Here is a 15,448-nt window from a genome sequence, read left to right as displayed (position 1 = left end):
GGGTTTTCAGAGCCACACGGATGGCCCCGAAGCTATTGGAGTCACACCCACAGTAAGAACACTGACCCTTTCTTCCCTGGATTCTAGCTGCTGACCTTCTTAACCCTGTCTCTTCAGCTTCTCTGAAGCTTCGCTGCTGTGAACTTCCTCGGAACGTAAGTTCTCATTGATAACATGGGAAGAGAGAATCAATAAATTGGCAAATGTTTATTGGATACATTTTGCAGACCCCGCCCTCTCCTCCTTGACGTGGGTCATGTATTTCTGCAGCCACTTTTTAACAATTCAAATAGCAAATGTTTGGGATTAGCTGTCTTCACATCATCTCTAATATAAACTGCTTTTTAAAATGCGTCTCTGGGGCTTCCCTGGTGGCGCAGTGGTTGGGAGTCCGCCTGCCGATGCAGGGGACGCGGGTTCGTGCCCCGGTCCAGGAGGATCCCACATGCCGCGGAGCGGCTGGGCCCGTAAGCCATGGCCGCTGAGCCTGCGCATCCGGAGCCTGTGCTCCGCAACGGGAGAGGCCACGACAGTGAGAGGCCCGCGTACCGTAAAAAAACAAAAACAAAAATGCGTCTCTGTCCGTGGCTCTTAAATGTGGTAGAAATCTGTCACAATTTTACGTTTTTAAGACAACACAATTACATTTCTCCTCCCTAATCCGAGCAAGTCAAAACTTTGCTTACACTTTATATCACAAAATAGCTGTGCATGACGCTGTCAGAAGTTTTCCTCTCATCCTTCATTAAACACAAAGTGTCCTATATTTATATAAAAATCACCGTCTCTGGTTGACCCTATGCAACATTCTTCCACAGCTGTCTTTTCTCATGTTGTAGAAGCACAAAACATACCGACTCAGATGGCTCTGAGTTTGGAAATGGACCCACAGGGAAAAGATGAACTGTTGTCAGCATGGGAACCCATCACATCATTGGAAACCCACTTGGACTGCTAATTACGTAGACTGTTAACGTGATGTGCGACTATCACGAAGTTCCCATTATTATTACAGGCAGTGTGACTGTGAAACAGCCCTCAATATCTGTGAAACTGGAAAAACATCCAGGACTGCTTTGCCCGTGGGCTATCAGGGGTTAACCATGAAACATGAAGATGCTCACCTACCTGAAATTTTAGGACAGATCAGTGTCAGTAACCTAGTAATCCAACGCAACAATGATGAGGAACCCAGATTCTGGGAGACACCTTTGCTCAGCTGCGCACTTCACCTGTAACGCGCTCCTTTGCTGCCCCCCAGGCTGGGCGGCCCCAGACCTGCAGCCCTTAGCTATCTCAGCCCGGCGCAGGACAGGGCACGTAGCACCGCAGCCTCTCCTTAAAGCAGAATCTGTGTGGTCTTTGCCTTCATTACAGTCACTCCTGTGCCCGTCCTCACCTGGAGTGGTTTCTCAATTTCAGGAACTTGGTCCTACTACTGTCTCATTGCCCACAACATACGTGCTGAAAGTTTCAAAAACAACTAACAGTGTTTTAAAGTCCAGGTTTCATTATTATTATTTAGGTATGGCCAGGCCAGTGGATCAGGAGACGACGACCACTGAGAAGACGGTTTGTTACCCACAGTTCCCAAGAGGGAAGGAGGCCCCTGGCTCCCTGTGTGGGGAGGACCACGGAGGGAGGCCGGCCAGTCAGGAGGTGGGAGGAGGGCGGGGTGGGAGGAGGGCGGGGGTGAGCCTTTACTGTAGTTTCCACGGGAAGGAACAGGCACGGCTGGGTGAGCAAAGCTCAGCACAGGCTAGTCTGAACCCCTCCTGGGGCTGTCCCCAGCCGTCGGGTACCTGGCCCTGGGGTGATCAGGGCAGGGGACGGTGGCCTGGAGTGGGAGAGCGCCACAGAGCGAATGGTTAGGTGTGGGCTCGGGGTGGTTGGTCTGTATACGGAAGGTGCCCTCCCGAGCAAGGGATTTGGAATCTGCCTTCGCTAGCCCGTTGGGACAGCGTGGTCACTCCAGGGTCAGCAGCCCCATAATACACACAGGGTTGACACAGGCGGGGAGACACACTTCCAGCCCTCGAGCGGCTCTGCTGAACCCTCCCCACCATGGGATAAAGGGAAGAGCTCAGGAGTGGGTGTCCGAAGCTTCAGGTCTGGCCCAGGCTCTGCCACTCACTCACCCTGTGATCTTGGGCAAAAGGCATTTCAGCTTCTCAGGCCCCCAGTCTCTTCATCTAGAAAATGAAGTGTATGGGCTGTGAGATTTCTAAGACCTCTTCCAGCTTCCAAATGTCATGAGCCCCTCCTCGTAACCTGCCACATAGAGAATCTGCACTCCTGTACTTGTCAAGGAACCCAAACTAAATCCTAACAAAATTTATGGATTTCCTCCCCAAAGCTGCGGAGAACTGTCTGGGGGTGTGACATCAGACGGCTTCAAATGTCCCTGGATGATGCAGCTCTCCAGAGAGCTGTTTACCTGAACCACATACAGCTGACTTTGGATAGAAGTGCTTTTCTGCTCTGTACTTTGGTCTGACCCCCTCCGCTTACAATTCACAGCATTACAAAAGGCATTACTGAGAAACGTGCTGCACTTCACAGAGGCTACCCTTAGGCATACCGTTCACTGCATTTACGTGGTGCCCTCTTTAGGAGGACCCGCGGGAGGTGCTCCTCTCTGAGCTCAGGGACAGAAAGAGATGTGTCCACCCGAACAACTGGGTCTGGGCTTTTGTCTGCGGTGTGAGCTCACACTGTGTCCACCCCTGGGAAGCCAGCAAGCTCAGAGCTGGCCCCAGCCTGCTGTGCCTTGCTTCCTTTGCCTCAATATCTGCATTTACTCACTTTTTAATCTCTTATGGAATATATCTGCTGACTTTATCGATGTCTTTGGGAATAAGAAGGGGTTTCAGTAAGGAAATACTCCCAGAGATGTGAGGTTCACTTACATCAGAGCAAAGGGCCACATGGCGAATGAGGGCAAGGACGTCGCAGACGTAAGGGCTGGGTGGGTGAGGGGCTGGGAGCCAGAGGGTGCGGCTTTTACAAGCAGATCTGTTCCTGCTTCTGAAAGCGGGCACGTGCCCGTTCCTTAATGCCTCAGTTTCCTTCACCCCCAAACTGGAAGGAAACGACTTTCATTTCCCCTTATAAAATCATTAGAAATATCATTTCAGGAGTGATTTTAAAGTGAAACATAAGTTTAGTTCAATATTATATTTTCACGCATACAGATCTACACATAAAGAATATTTATTAACCACAAGTTTGCAATATATGCATATGCACACCTAGAGATAGTTACTAAAACAAGAGAATCAGAACATTTCTTCCCCAACTTAAAAAAAGTTATATGCACGTTGTTGGAAAGTCACAGATTTTCTTCAAAAAAGTGTTATGACTCGCAAATCCTATACCCCTGCGTATGTCTGTGATTTTTAAAACCCTGTATTTCACACCTATCGTTTTTAAAGACACTTATATGAGATACAATTCAAAGTAATTTCTCTAACAAATCCAGAGAACAGACTGCAGGAATTATTCTGCATGACCTGGTTTGGACTGTCATCTGAGGCATACTTATTACATATGACTATTATGTGTTTGAGTTATTTCACTTAAAAACGGGCAAACTCGGCAGGGTGGGGCAGAAGGAATGGGGAGTTATAATTTCATGGGCACAGAGTTTCAGTTCGGGAAGACGAAAACGTTCTGGAGACGGACAGTGGTAACGGCTGCACAACAATGTGAATGTACTTAATGCCACTGCAAGTGGCTAAAATGGTAAATTTTATGTTATGTATATTTTACTACAATAAAAAGGTTCTAAAAAAGGCAAAAAAAAAGTTTTTAAGGGCAAACTTCTAAATCTGATTCTCTTCACCTTTTAGTAACTTTACCTTTTAGTAACAGCTTCAATAAACATCAACTTTGTCACATTTTCTCCCCTTCGCTTCTAAAATTGCAGGAAAATGACTGAGTGGCCCCGGTTCCCCTCGACTGTGAAAGCACACGAGAGCATAAGATTAAATCCATTCGGGCTGTAACACAACCTCAAAAAGAGGGCGACCGCCTTCACCCCAGCTGCCGACCTGCTCTTTGCCTCCATCTGTGACCTGTGACCCTTTCACATTTAAGGACACACAGAATTTCACTCTGTCCCAGAAAACAACTTTCGAACTTGCCCTTCACCTGCCAAGATCTGTCACATTATCAGTTTCCCAGCAGAAAATAAAAACCGTCAAAACTTCCCCGGACCCCAGTTCCAGTGCGAGGGCTCGCCCTACCTTTCTGAGAAACAGTTTCTGCAGCTTCTTGCGCGGCAGCCTGATCATCCTCCGTCCCCTCCGTCCGCAGGCCCAGGGGCTGCTGGGCTGGTCTGAGCCATCGCGCGCCCCACATCCCGCATCGCCGCCTCCTCCCATCCTGCATCCCGGCCGCCGCCCAGGACCACGCCCCCCCGCCCTCCCCCAGCAGAGGACGTCCGCGGGGCTGGCAGGGCTCTGGCGGCGGGACGCACGTGCTCTGGCCGCAGCCCAGACGGCCTGCGCGCCCACCGCGGGGGAAGGAGCGGAGAACCAGCCCCCAGGCTGCCCGCGTCCGTCTCCTCGCAGAGTTAACGCGCAGCGCTCGCAGCCTCAACAGGTGTACCCGGCCTCCGGCCGAATCGCCGAAGCCGGAGTCCACGAGGACCGAGTCAAGTGTTCAAAACTGGGAAATTTTCAGAGACGCCACGAGGGGCGGGCTGTGAGCCCCTCGCCGCAGCACACCTGCCACCTGCCGGCGCGCGAAAGGCACCCCCAGGCACTGAGAGAAGGCGACAGATAGAGGAGGGGGCAAAATGAAAAACGGTGGCTTGTTTTTTCAGGTGGCGCCGGGTCAACTAATGCGCGCCGATTGTGCAAGGTTTGCGTTATCCGGTGTTATTAGTCCTTTAAGTAATCCTTCCACATGGACGCCTAGACAAACACACTCACACATGCACACACACACCTGCACACGCACGCACACAACACTCACACATGCACACGTGCACACGTGCACGCTCTCCCATGCACATGCACTTTTTCTCTCCATCTACTGCAGGCCAACTTGGAGTATGTCCCATGTGGGTAACAAAAAAGCCTGCTTTGCCTTCCCTGTGAAAACTGAATCCCTATGTTTCCTCCAGAACGATCAGCCCTGTATGGCTGTGCGTCAAGCTGTGTCTCGGTACAGCCAGAAGCACGCAAGGTGTAGCATCAAAGCAACCTCTGAGAGGAGAGCAGCAGCTCAGAGGTGGACCTTTGCTGGTTAAGAGTTTCCTTTTTTAAGCTTCTTTTTAATACATAAACAGGCTCCTCCTCTGAAGACCTAAACATGAAATATGAAAAAACTACCAACTAACAATCAGCTTTTTAGGTGACGGATAATACAAGTCATGGTTAAGGGTGTGGGTGTAAAAATATATTGGTATAAAATGATAGGGCCTGAAAAGAAGGAATTGAAGATAAAGAGGATATTCAAGACTGAAATGGACAGAAATGGCCCAGATTTGGGGCAGTGCACAGCCCTGCTCATCTCGTCCTTTAATATGTTAAACACATCTTTCCAATCAAATGAAAATGGCTGAAGTACAGTTGTTGTTTCTCAAGTGGTTGCTATTCTAGGAAATTTGTTCTTCCAAAACAACTTATCATTCATTCCATTGCTTCTGGAGCACATATTCTATACGTTCTTTTTCCTGAATAGGAGAATTGATTAACACGCATTTATCCAAGTAAACGTTGTATCTGTCTGTCTGAACAACCCCGACCTAAAATTATCAGACTCTTTGTAACACTATCCTAACTGCAGTTCAATTCAAACTTCCACAGGAATTAAAAGGTAATTATCTCGGGCTTAGTCCTTTGGAAAATGCATTAGCAAAAAGATGGGGTCTTGGGTCTCTGGCTAAGCCACGGTCATGTCGGATCTAGTGGCTTTGCAATAGAAACCCTTCACTACCGATGGAATTTAACGGCAGGTATGTGTAAGTATGTGAACTGAATGTTGCCATGGTGACTATAGCAAGAAATTGCCTTATATTTTATGCCATAGAAAATTGTCATGACAATCTTGGCTTACTCATCTTCCAAATACATTTTTAAAAGAAATTATTTTGAAAAACAGCTACCACTGTTTTCTGGTCCCCGCTTGAAAGGAACCGCTATCAGACTGGGCATCTGCCCTCCGGCAGCCGAATCAAAACTGCTGGTACGGCCCAGCCCAGGAAATGAACCACCATCCCCACCCTAAACAGCGCCCATCTTGTGTTTCCATGGCACCATCACGTCAACTTTGAAGCATCAGGCCGTGGCTTCCTTTACAAAACCTAGAATTCCACTTCTCTGGGCCCCCAAGGGATCAGACAGACATCTCAGAGCTGTAGTGTCCAAAGCCACCCCATGTGTTCACCACGTCTTTCCTCTTCCCAGGCCCAGGATGCAGGCGGGTTGGTTAGGATGGGACCACGTGGCTGAGTCCTCACAGCTGGGATCAGGAGTGCAAGTGATGTTAAAAGGGCATGGGCTTCCCTGGTGGCACAGTGGTTGGGAATCTGCCTGCAAATCAGGGGACACGGGTTCGAGCCCTGGTCCGGGAAGATCCCACATGCCGCGGAGCAACTGGGCCCGTGAGCCATGGCCGCTGAGCCTGCGCGTCTGGAGCCTGTGCTCCGCAATGGGAGAGGCCACAGCAGTGAGAGGCCCGCGTACCGCGATGAAGAGTGGCCCCCGCTTGCCACAACTGGAGAAAGCCCTCACACAGAGATGAAGACCCAACACAGCCAAAAATAAATAAATAAATAAATAAATTTTTAAAAAGCCAAGCATTTGAAACCCTTTAAAAAATAAAATAAAAAATAAATGTACACGTGGTATAGCTTGCAAGTATGAACACCACGATGAATCAATTCATTTCATTTAGAGGCACTGAAGGATTCATGCAGCTTTGCTCAATGCATGGATAACAAAAACGCAACCACTGTGATGTGGGTGGGCGGCCTGTGATTTACTACTGTTGTTTTTATTTTAAACAAGGAGTCTCATACTAAAAAAAAAAAAAAAAATTGGGGACCCGCTGACTTAGAGGTCCTGGAGCAAAGAGCAGGATCTAGGAGGAGCCCGATTTCTTGCCTCAGAGTTTCTGACTTCCAGGCTTAGCTGAACCCTGCTTGATGTCATTTGGTTAGCATGGAAAAAGTGGAGGCTAAGAGTAATTTCAAATTGTTTTTGAGTCATCAAAGGGTTATATGAAGAGAATGTAAAAATGTTATTTACTTCCACAAAAGAAATCACAGGAGAAAACCGTCTTTGATTTTGGCAAATGTCTACAACTTAGCACCATCACTGGGCTAAGACCCTAAAGCCACAGAGCTCAGGTTCAAGTCTCAGCTCCACCCTCGGCTGTGCGACCCTGAGCAGTAACTGCCTCAGTGTTCCCACCTGTAAAACGGGGACAGTAACGATCACGGTGACTACTTCATACGGATATGAGCATTAAAGAGTTAATGTCTGTAAGGTGCTTAGAGCAGTGCCTGGGACATAAAAGTATTATACAAGGGTTTGTTAAACAAATTAAAGGAAAACAAAAAATAAATAATAAAAACCAAAGAAATCAACAAAGCAAGAGAAACAAATGTCCTTTTATTTTGAGAAAGAGCAAGATATCAAGTAGTCCTTTAAAGATTTTGCCTCAAATTTACGACCTCATGATTCGGTTTTTGTCCACACGTCCACCATCCAATACTGATTATATCACACATAATGCTTTTCAAGAACTCCTCTAAGATCATTCATTTTAGGATTCTTACTGTTTAGCTAGAAAGAGTGGAAAGCACGCAGAGTTCTAAATGGAAGGGACACGTGTGGAGTCTGCGGACACCAGGGCTGCTGTCAGTGTCTTAATACCGAGCATGTGGTCACACCCGCACTTTGGGGATCACTGCTCAGGGGCTGGTGACCCCCAGTGGGGGAGGGGTATAGACGGCTCTCCTGGCGCACGGGAGCTGAGAGCACATTGGGGTTTAGGTACGCTTCAGGGATGGGTGGAAGAAAGGGACCCAAAGGAGAGGGCCCACAAGGAAGAACCACAAGGCAAGGGGAAGCCAGGGGCCTGACCCACCACCGCTAAAGGGAGCGGGCGTTCCCGAGAGGGAGTGTGGTCCACGCTACCGCCGCTGCTGGAAGATCAAGCTGGAAACGTACCAGGAGGTCATGCAGGGGATCTAGCAACACGGAGCACGTTTCCCTTCTCATAAGAGCGGCTGTGGTGAGATCGAAGCCACCGGAGTAGGTCACAGGCAGACAGAGAGGGCTGCGGGTGGGAAGGGGCGAAGCCGACACGCGGGGACGTCCCGACGGGAAGGCTGGTCAGCCCACCGCCAGCAGGTGTGCAGGACCGGGGGCGGCGGGATGCTGGCCTTTTACCACCCGCTCGAGTCAGGGCCATGAGCCTCCCCAAGCACCGGAGCTGGAGGGTCAACACTCTCAAAAGTGCAGTGGAAACCTTGATGACGAATGAGCAACTTCTAATAACGCGAGCGGAACGTTTGTGAGAAGAATCTGGAGACCACAAGCAACAAATATATCTATATTTTTGTGAACGTATCATTTGTATACTACACATTTATATATTTATAGAGAGAGTATATCTGTGTGTGTTTATGTATATGTATAAATATATATATGGAAGAAAAACTAAGTACTTAGAAGATCTGACAGTTTATCTCCTGTTCAGCTCCATCCTTTCACAGCCACCCAGCCAGGTGACCTGGCCTCTAACCGAAGTCATATTTACCAAGTGGCCGAGGGGGGCGCGGGTAGGACTGCGCCCCAGGTCCGTGAGCTTCCGGTCTGGTCCTCTTCTCATCCTACAACGTGACCACACTGCTGGCCAAAGCCAGTGCTGTAACGAACGGTATGAAGAACGGTCGCTGTGTGCTGTAGAAGGGAAGCATCCCCGAGTAAAATCATATGAGAAGCACCACAGGACTAGGGCGACATTATGCCTCCGAGAAAGGAGTATGGAGAGCTCTTTCTGTTGAACCAGTCGCGGGTGTTGACATCGTTAAGGCCTGGGGCATCTCTAGCCCAGTAAGTTGTGTTTCCCAGGCTATGCTCCACAGAAAACCAAGGGCTGGGGAAAGCTCCCGGGCGTCGCCGGGGCCACTGCTGGCTGCTGTTCCGCAGGTGCGTCAGGTACGGCTGGCCGGCCAAGCAGCTCCCCACTCTGACATTTTTTTTTTTTAATAAATTTATTTATTTATTTTTGGCTGCGTTGGGTCTTTGTTTCTGTGCGCAGGCTTTCTCTAGTTGTGGTGCGCGGGGCTACTCTTTACTGCAGTGCACGGGCTTCTCACGGTGGTGGCTTCTCTTGTTGCGGAACACAGCCTCTAGGCACATGGGCTTCAGTAGTTGTGGCTCACGGGCTTCAATAGTTGTGGCTCAAGGGCTCTAGAGCACAGGCGCAGTAGTTGTGGTGCATGGGCTTCGTTGCTCCGCAGCATGTGGGATCTTCCCGGACCAGGGCTCGAACCCATAGTCCCCTGAACTGGCAGGAGGATTCTCAACCACTGCGCCACCAGGGAAGCCCCTCCACTCTGACATTTTTAATCCCCCCTGGAGTCACTGCATCTGTAGCTGATCGACAGGCCGGGTGCACACTAGTATAGAGCCTCATACAAGGCCAACTTGTAATAAAACAATAGTAGCTTTGTTTAACTTTTAGGAGATTATAAAAGATAGCTATGATTTCCCATGGCTCTTTTTTCCCCCATGAGACCATGATTTAGAAAATGCTACCCTAAACTGCAGTACCAGGTGTAAGATGGCAAGCTGGCATTTAGAAGAGAGAACTGAAAAGCTTCCTGCTTGTTTGAAAGACACAAGACTAAGCATCACCTTTTGGTTGTACTGACCTCCAGTCCCTCGTCTGTACGAGCAGTAACAACAGTAAGGAAACAGTGACCCCGTGAAGCTGCCTGACCGATGGTAGGTACACAGCTCGATGAGTGGAGGGAGTGAGTAGGAAGTGAGGTGCTGGCCTTCACGACGGCACAGTCCTAATGCCGTTAGAAATAAACAGAGCACTTCCTCCTTCTCTGATTCGCCACAGGGCAATGTCATTACAGCCCTGATTATGACTGAGACATTTACAAGGTGAACTACAAATGTCAAGCAGAAATCTCAAACCCTTTGGGTTGCTTGGGTGTATAATTATGGTGACAACTCTTATGCTGCATAGCAAATCGCAATGACTTGTCAATTAATGAACTACTTTTTTTCATGCCATTTGTCACTAAATGCCACTAAACTTCCCCTTCAGTTGGTGAAATTATGTAAGCTATTAGTGTTAGCCATCTGTTATTAAATCCCAGACATCTGTAATATAATCATCACCCAATGATTACAGTTATTTTAATATTTTTAGGATGACTTGAGTCTTGGCTAATTATTTCTTAAGATATGATTACTGCATTAGTAGTTTAGATTTCTTTGGAAATTATAGAAAAGCATGAGGAAGAAAAAAGGATCACCTGGGATCCTAGAACATAATGAACAGGCTTAGGAATTCTGGGATTTTTTGGCCTGTAAATCTTGTCAGTTTTGGTTGGGGGATGGGAAGTAAGTTGTAGCTGAATACGTTAAAATTTGGGGTGAGTTTTTCCCTAAAATTAATGTTTAGTTTTTTCCCCAGATATCCCCAAAGGAAATTTAAAAGTATGACCTCGATCAAAGGATATTCCTAGCTCCACATGTGCCTCTGAATACTTAGCTAGTTTCCACTGAAGGGCTACATGCAGACTGGGAGAGATCGTCCTACAACTACAGAAATATAGGAATGAGACTGTATTTGTCTCTTTCGTGACTGTTCAAGGAGGGAATGAAAAGAAGTGCAGAGGTTGCATTGTGCTTCTTTTTAGTTGTAGGCATCTCCTCTGCCACCACCACTGCTCTGGAACCGTCCCTTGGTGCCCCACCTGCCCCGTGGAGATGTCTGCACCCATCCTTGTAACACTGCAGTCCTGATGTGCCTTCGTTTACCTGCCCCAGGTCTGCGATGGGGCGGGGGAGGCAATGTAACCCCTGCCCTGCACAGACGTCCACACACCCACTGTGGCCTGAATGCGGGAAGAGCCTTAACCCGGAGCTGAGTTAGTGGAGGTGGAGGCAGCTCAGCTCCATGGTAGAACTTCTGTCCCTGAAAACAAACTGAAAACCCAGATTCCTGCCTTTGATTCCCTCTGCTTCACACATCTGTTAATGTCACCCATCACCGTCACCTCATCAACACTACCAACACGCAGAGCGCACCTGTGAGCATCAATTCATACGCTTCAGGATTCAGGGCAGAGGCAAGAAAAGATCTGATGAAAAAGACGCAGTAAAACAGAAAAATCACCCTTATTCCAGGGCTCCACATCCTCAGAGGATCAATATGGCCCTGGATGAGCAGCTTAAGGCATGGCCATTACAAGGCAAAACAGAAAAGAGAAGGCAGCCCATGCTCCCCTTTCAAACTGCGAAACTGAAAGCTCCTTTGTGACGCAGCTGGGGACTGTCTGTCATACAGGAGTGTCTCAGCCGGGCCTCCACTCGCCAGGAATTCCGGAAAAGAGGCAAGGCCGGGTTAATATTCCACCAATATTTATTGAGTGGCCACCATGTTCCACGCACACCAGCAGAGTTTTAACTAAGTTTCTTTTCAAAGGGTTAAGTTTGAGTCACCACCTTATTTAGTTGCATACTGAGGTATCTGGCAAAAGAATGGATTGTTTCAGAAATTATTAGGAATTAAAACAACATCAGAGCTTCTCTGGGGGCACAGTGGTTAAGAATCCGCCTGCCAATGAAGGGGACATGGGTTTGATCCCTGGCCCGGGAAGATCCCACGTGCCGCAGAGCAACTAAGCCCGTGCACCACAACTACTGAGCCTGGGCTCTAGAGCCCGCGAGCCACAACTACTGAAGAAGCCCGCGTGCCTAGAGCCCATGCCCCGCAACAAGAGAAGCCACCGCAATGAGAAGCCCGCGCACCGCAACAAAGAGTAGCCCCCACTCGCCGCAACTAGAGAAAGCCCGTGCGCAGCAACGAAGACCCAACGCAGTCAAAAATAAAAAACAAATAAATAAATAAATTTATATTAAAAAAAAAAACACCAAACAGGCACAACACAAACACACACACACCCTGATGTCAGGCAGGCGGTGGACAGGTGCGTGTGGGGCACAGGGCCTGACCTCACAACCGGGCACAGCCTTGGCCTTGCTTTTCATCTTCGTGCAAAACTGTATGTCTGTCCTCGTCTCCCCTGGTAAAGCTGCAGTCTGGCCTCAAGTCCTGCACAGTAATGACCAGGACTGGCCTCATTCCTCTGCTCCAAACAGCAGGAAACTGAGGGAACAATTGCTTTTTCTTTCTTATAAAGTTCCGCCCAATCAATAGCTCACTGAACAATCCACTCTCTAAAAAGGGCATGTGTGTTCATTCCACAGCAGTAAAAAAAAAAAAAAAAAAAAAAAAAGAGGAAAAAGAGGGAAAAGACCAAAACCACCCTTACAGGGGCAGAAGCTGCTCTAAAGAAGCCACCCTTCTGTCCTGTGCAGGGTGAGTGCTTGGGCAAAGAAATGTCCTCCCCTTGGAATTTTAACCTCCTCTGTCTCCTTTTTAAATTTCTTCTTATAAAACCAAATAAAGAGTGAAACCATAATAGAGTAACAGGAAATTCAATTCGCTGTTAAACAGGAGGCGGGGGGGGGGGGGGGGGGGGGGGGGGGCGGTTATCACGTGAAAGATGCAAATGACTAATCGCTGTGTCCGCCAATCAGCATCTTCCACGACATTCCTGGTAAAATATCATTGTATTTCCTATCAAAGTTGTAAGGAGCACGTGCTCACACCCCAGCAGCTAAATCTGTGTTAGGATTTTAAACAGGAGCCCCTCTAATACTCTCAGTTGGTGTAACGATCTGTTCAACACAGAGTTTTGCAAAGTCTTATTAAAAATACATAAGGAAAGAGAGGGGGAGAGAGAGAGGGAAAGGAAAACTGCTGTGATCCACGGCTGTCCTAGGACCTTTTCCACGCTTTCAGGTGCTCCCAGGCCTGATTCGTGGGTTTCATCCTCAATATAAGAAGGGACTCCTACTCATCATATTCAAGGTGGATCTGAAAACACGGCCAAGCATTTTCACCCACTGGAGGGCTAAGAGTCCTCGACGGGAGCAGGCCACCCCCAGCAGCTGCTCCCGGGCTCCCAGAAGCCTCGACTAGGATGTGACCCAGGCCTGATGGAAACAACCACCCTCCCTGAAAAGCTTTGCAGTCCCGACCGTGGCTCTTACAGGTCACACCTTGTAGGCCTGGCCATCGATTGCAGAGGAAATGATGCCCAAGGGCCCCGCATCTCTATCCCACCCCAGTACCCAGTCCATCACCCACCAGACTCCTTTTATTTGCCTACGTTCATTTCTACGACCAAGAAAAGAGCAACGTGCTCCTCCTGAAACGTCACTCCTGTTCGCTGTGGCTGGTCTATACGGGGATCATACGATGAGACTTGATTTTTCCAACAGACACACAGTCCCTCCCACATCTGTGTGCTTCCATATAAAGCCAAATGAAATTTTACTAAGAATCACCAGCTAGAGCTTAATTATGCTTTCCTTGAACAGGTTATAAACTAGACCTAGAAAAGGTTATGAGAAAAGTACAAAAGGTCAATGTCGTGCCACAACTCACTTTGCTTCCTGAGTTTACTAAAATTAGGACGCAGTTCAAAATAGTCCTGACATCTATCTAGTCACTTAGCTAAAATAATTAGAACCACCTTGATTTTATATAGCCATGTAAAAAACATTAATTTTTAATTCTACGGACACAATTTTTATGTCTAATAAGGAAATCTAACTCATACAGGCTGACAGCAGCGAGGACCTTTTTTTCAACCAAGTTGGGCTGTTGATAAAAATACAGTCAGACCCAGAGAGGAAAAGCCCAAGCGTGTAAAAGTAAAACCCTGGCATTCGGTGATAAGCATTGTTTGCACGCATACCGGCAACCAAATGCAAGCTCGGCCACTCACAACCCCAGCTTCCTTTGCTCCAGGAATACAGGTCCTGGAACTACTGAGGCTCCGCACAGCCCCTGGGGACCCCCGACCCACGGTGAGTTGCTGAGAAGCCGTCCCTTCTTGGAGCAGCTCCCGACCTGCACGGGTTCCAGGGGGCCCACCACCTTGACAAGGCTGGTGAAACAGGACTATTAGAAAGATGCCAATATGCCGAAAACCAGGAGTCTTTCTGTCTAGGAGGAACAGAACGTAGTCTGACGCAATCACGTAGATTAAATAAGCCTGACCTGAACCCTGGCTTCTGTGACCTGTTTGGTAGCTACAGGGAACGGGCCCATCGCACCTGCCGTGTCTGTGGGGAATCTGCAGCCCCGACAATCACAGGTGCCTCGGCTTTGCTAGTACACGTAGCACTACTATGGCTGGGATCGTGGGAGCTGGAGAAACAAAACACCCAGAAAACCGCCTCATAAAATTCCTTATTTATAATGTGAGTATTCGAACCAGACAGCTGCTTGAAATACTACGAGAAATCTACCTCCATCTAAAACAATTCGTTTTAGGCCTAATTCCTACAAAAGCTTCTGATGGACCCTCAACACGCATGCAGTAGGATCCTGAAGCTGGCCGGCCGCCAGCCCACCAATCCCCAGGCAGATGGCATGCGACACCCGGCATCACAGCCCGGCCTTGCTTTGATATCTCACTTGCTGCTTTTAACGCCAGCGTATTGTGAAGGCACGTAATAGAGTTTTAAAAGAATGGCTGCACATAAAATCACATATATGATACCCCCAATGGCCCACAGACTCAGAATAAAACTCTCAGTCTTCCTGGGAAAGCAGGATGACTTTCCCAGTTTGACGCACAAGGCAGACCCCTGCCGTACAAAGACGTTATTACACAACTCGCGTTTCTGTGTTTCACGCAGAACATCAAAGAATTTAAATTGTACTGTGTAGGGCTGTGCTCTTCTGAAAGCGCACCACAGCTGGCTCTGCTGGACTTCGGGCAGCGTAAAATAACCAAAGAAAATTGAAAAAGACTTCACGTTTAACATTAAAAAAATGTAACTGACATTTGCATGCAGGAAGATAAGCCAACGTGAGCGCTACTTACCTCAGCTGACGAGGCTGCCTTTGTCTCGAGCGAGGTTGGGTCACACTTGCCCTGTGGGAGCAGAAAGTGAAGAAAATTCCTTTAAGTCACAGGGCCTCGTTGACGGTAGCTCCTTAGTGAGGACAGTTACACGGACACTCACCAAGCCTGGCTGTTTTCTGCTTCTAAACATAAACCTCCACATGATTTTCAATAATTTGAGGAGTTTCACTAGCTTTCAGGAAGCGCTTCAGTAAACACTGAAAGAAGAGAACTGGCAACCTTTTGTGCAACTTT

Source organism: Lagenorhynchus albirostris, chromosome 12 (assembly GCF_949774975.1).
Source record: "Lagenorhynchus albirostris chromosome 12, mLagAlb1.1, whole genome shotgun sequence".
Classification (NCBI taxonomy): Eukaryota; Metazoa; Chordata; class Mammalia; order Artiodactyla; family Delphinidae; genus Lagenorhynchus; species Lagenorhynchus albirostris.
The sequence above is the reverse complement of the archived record's forward strand: the minus strand, read 5'-3'. Positions refer to the sequence as shown.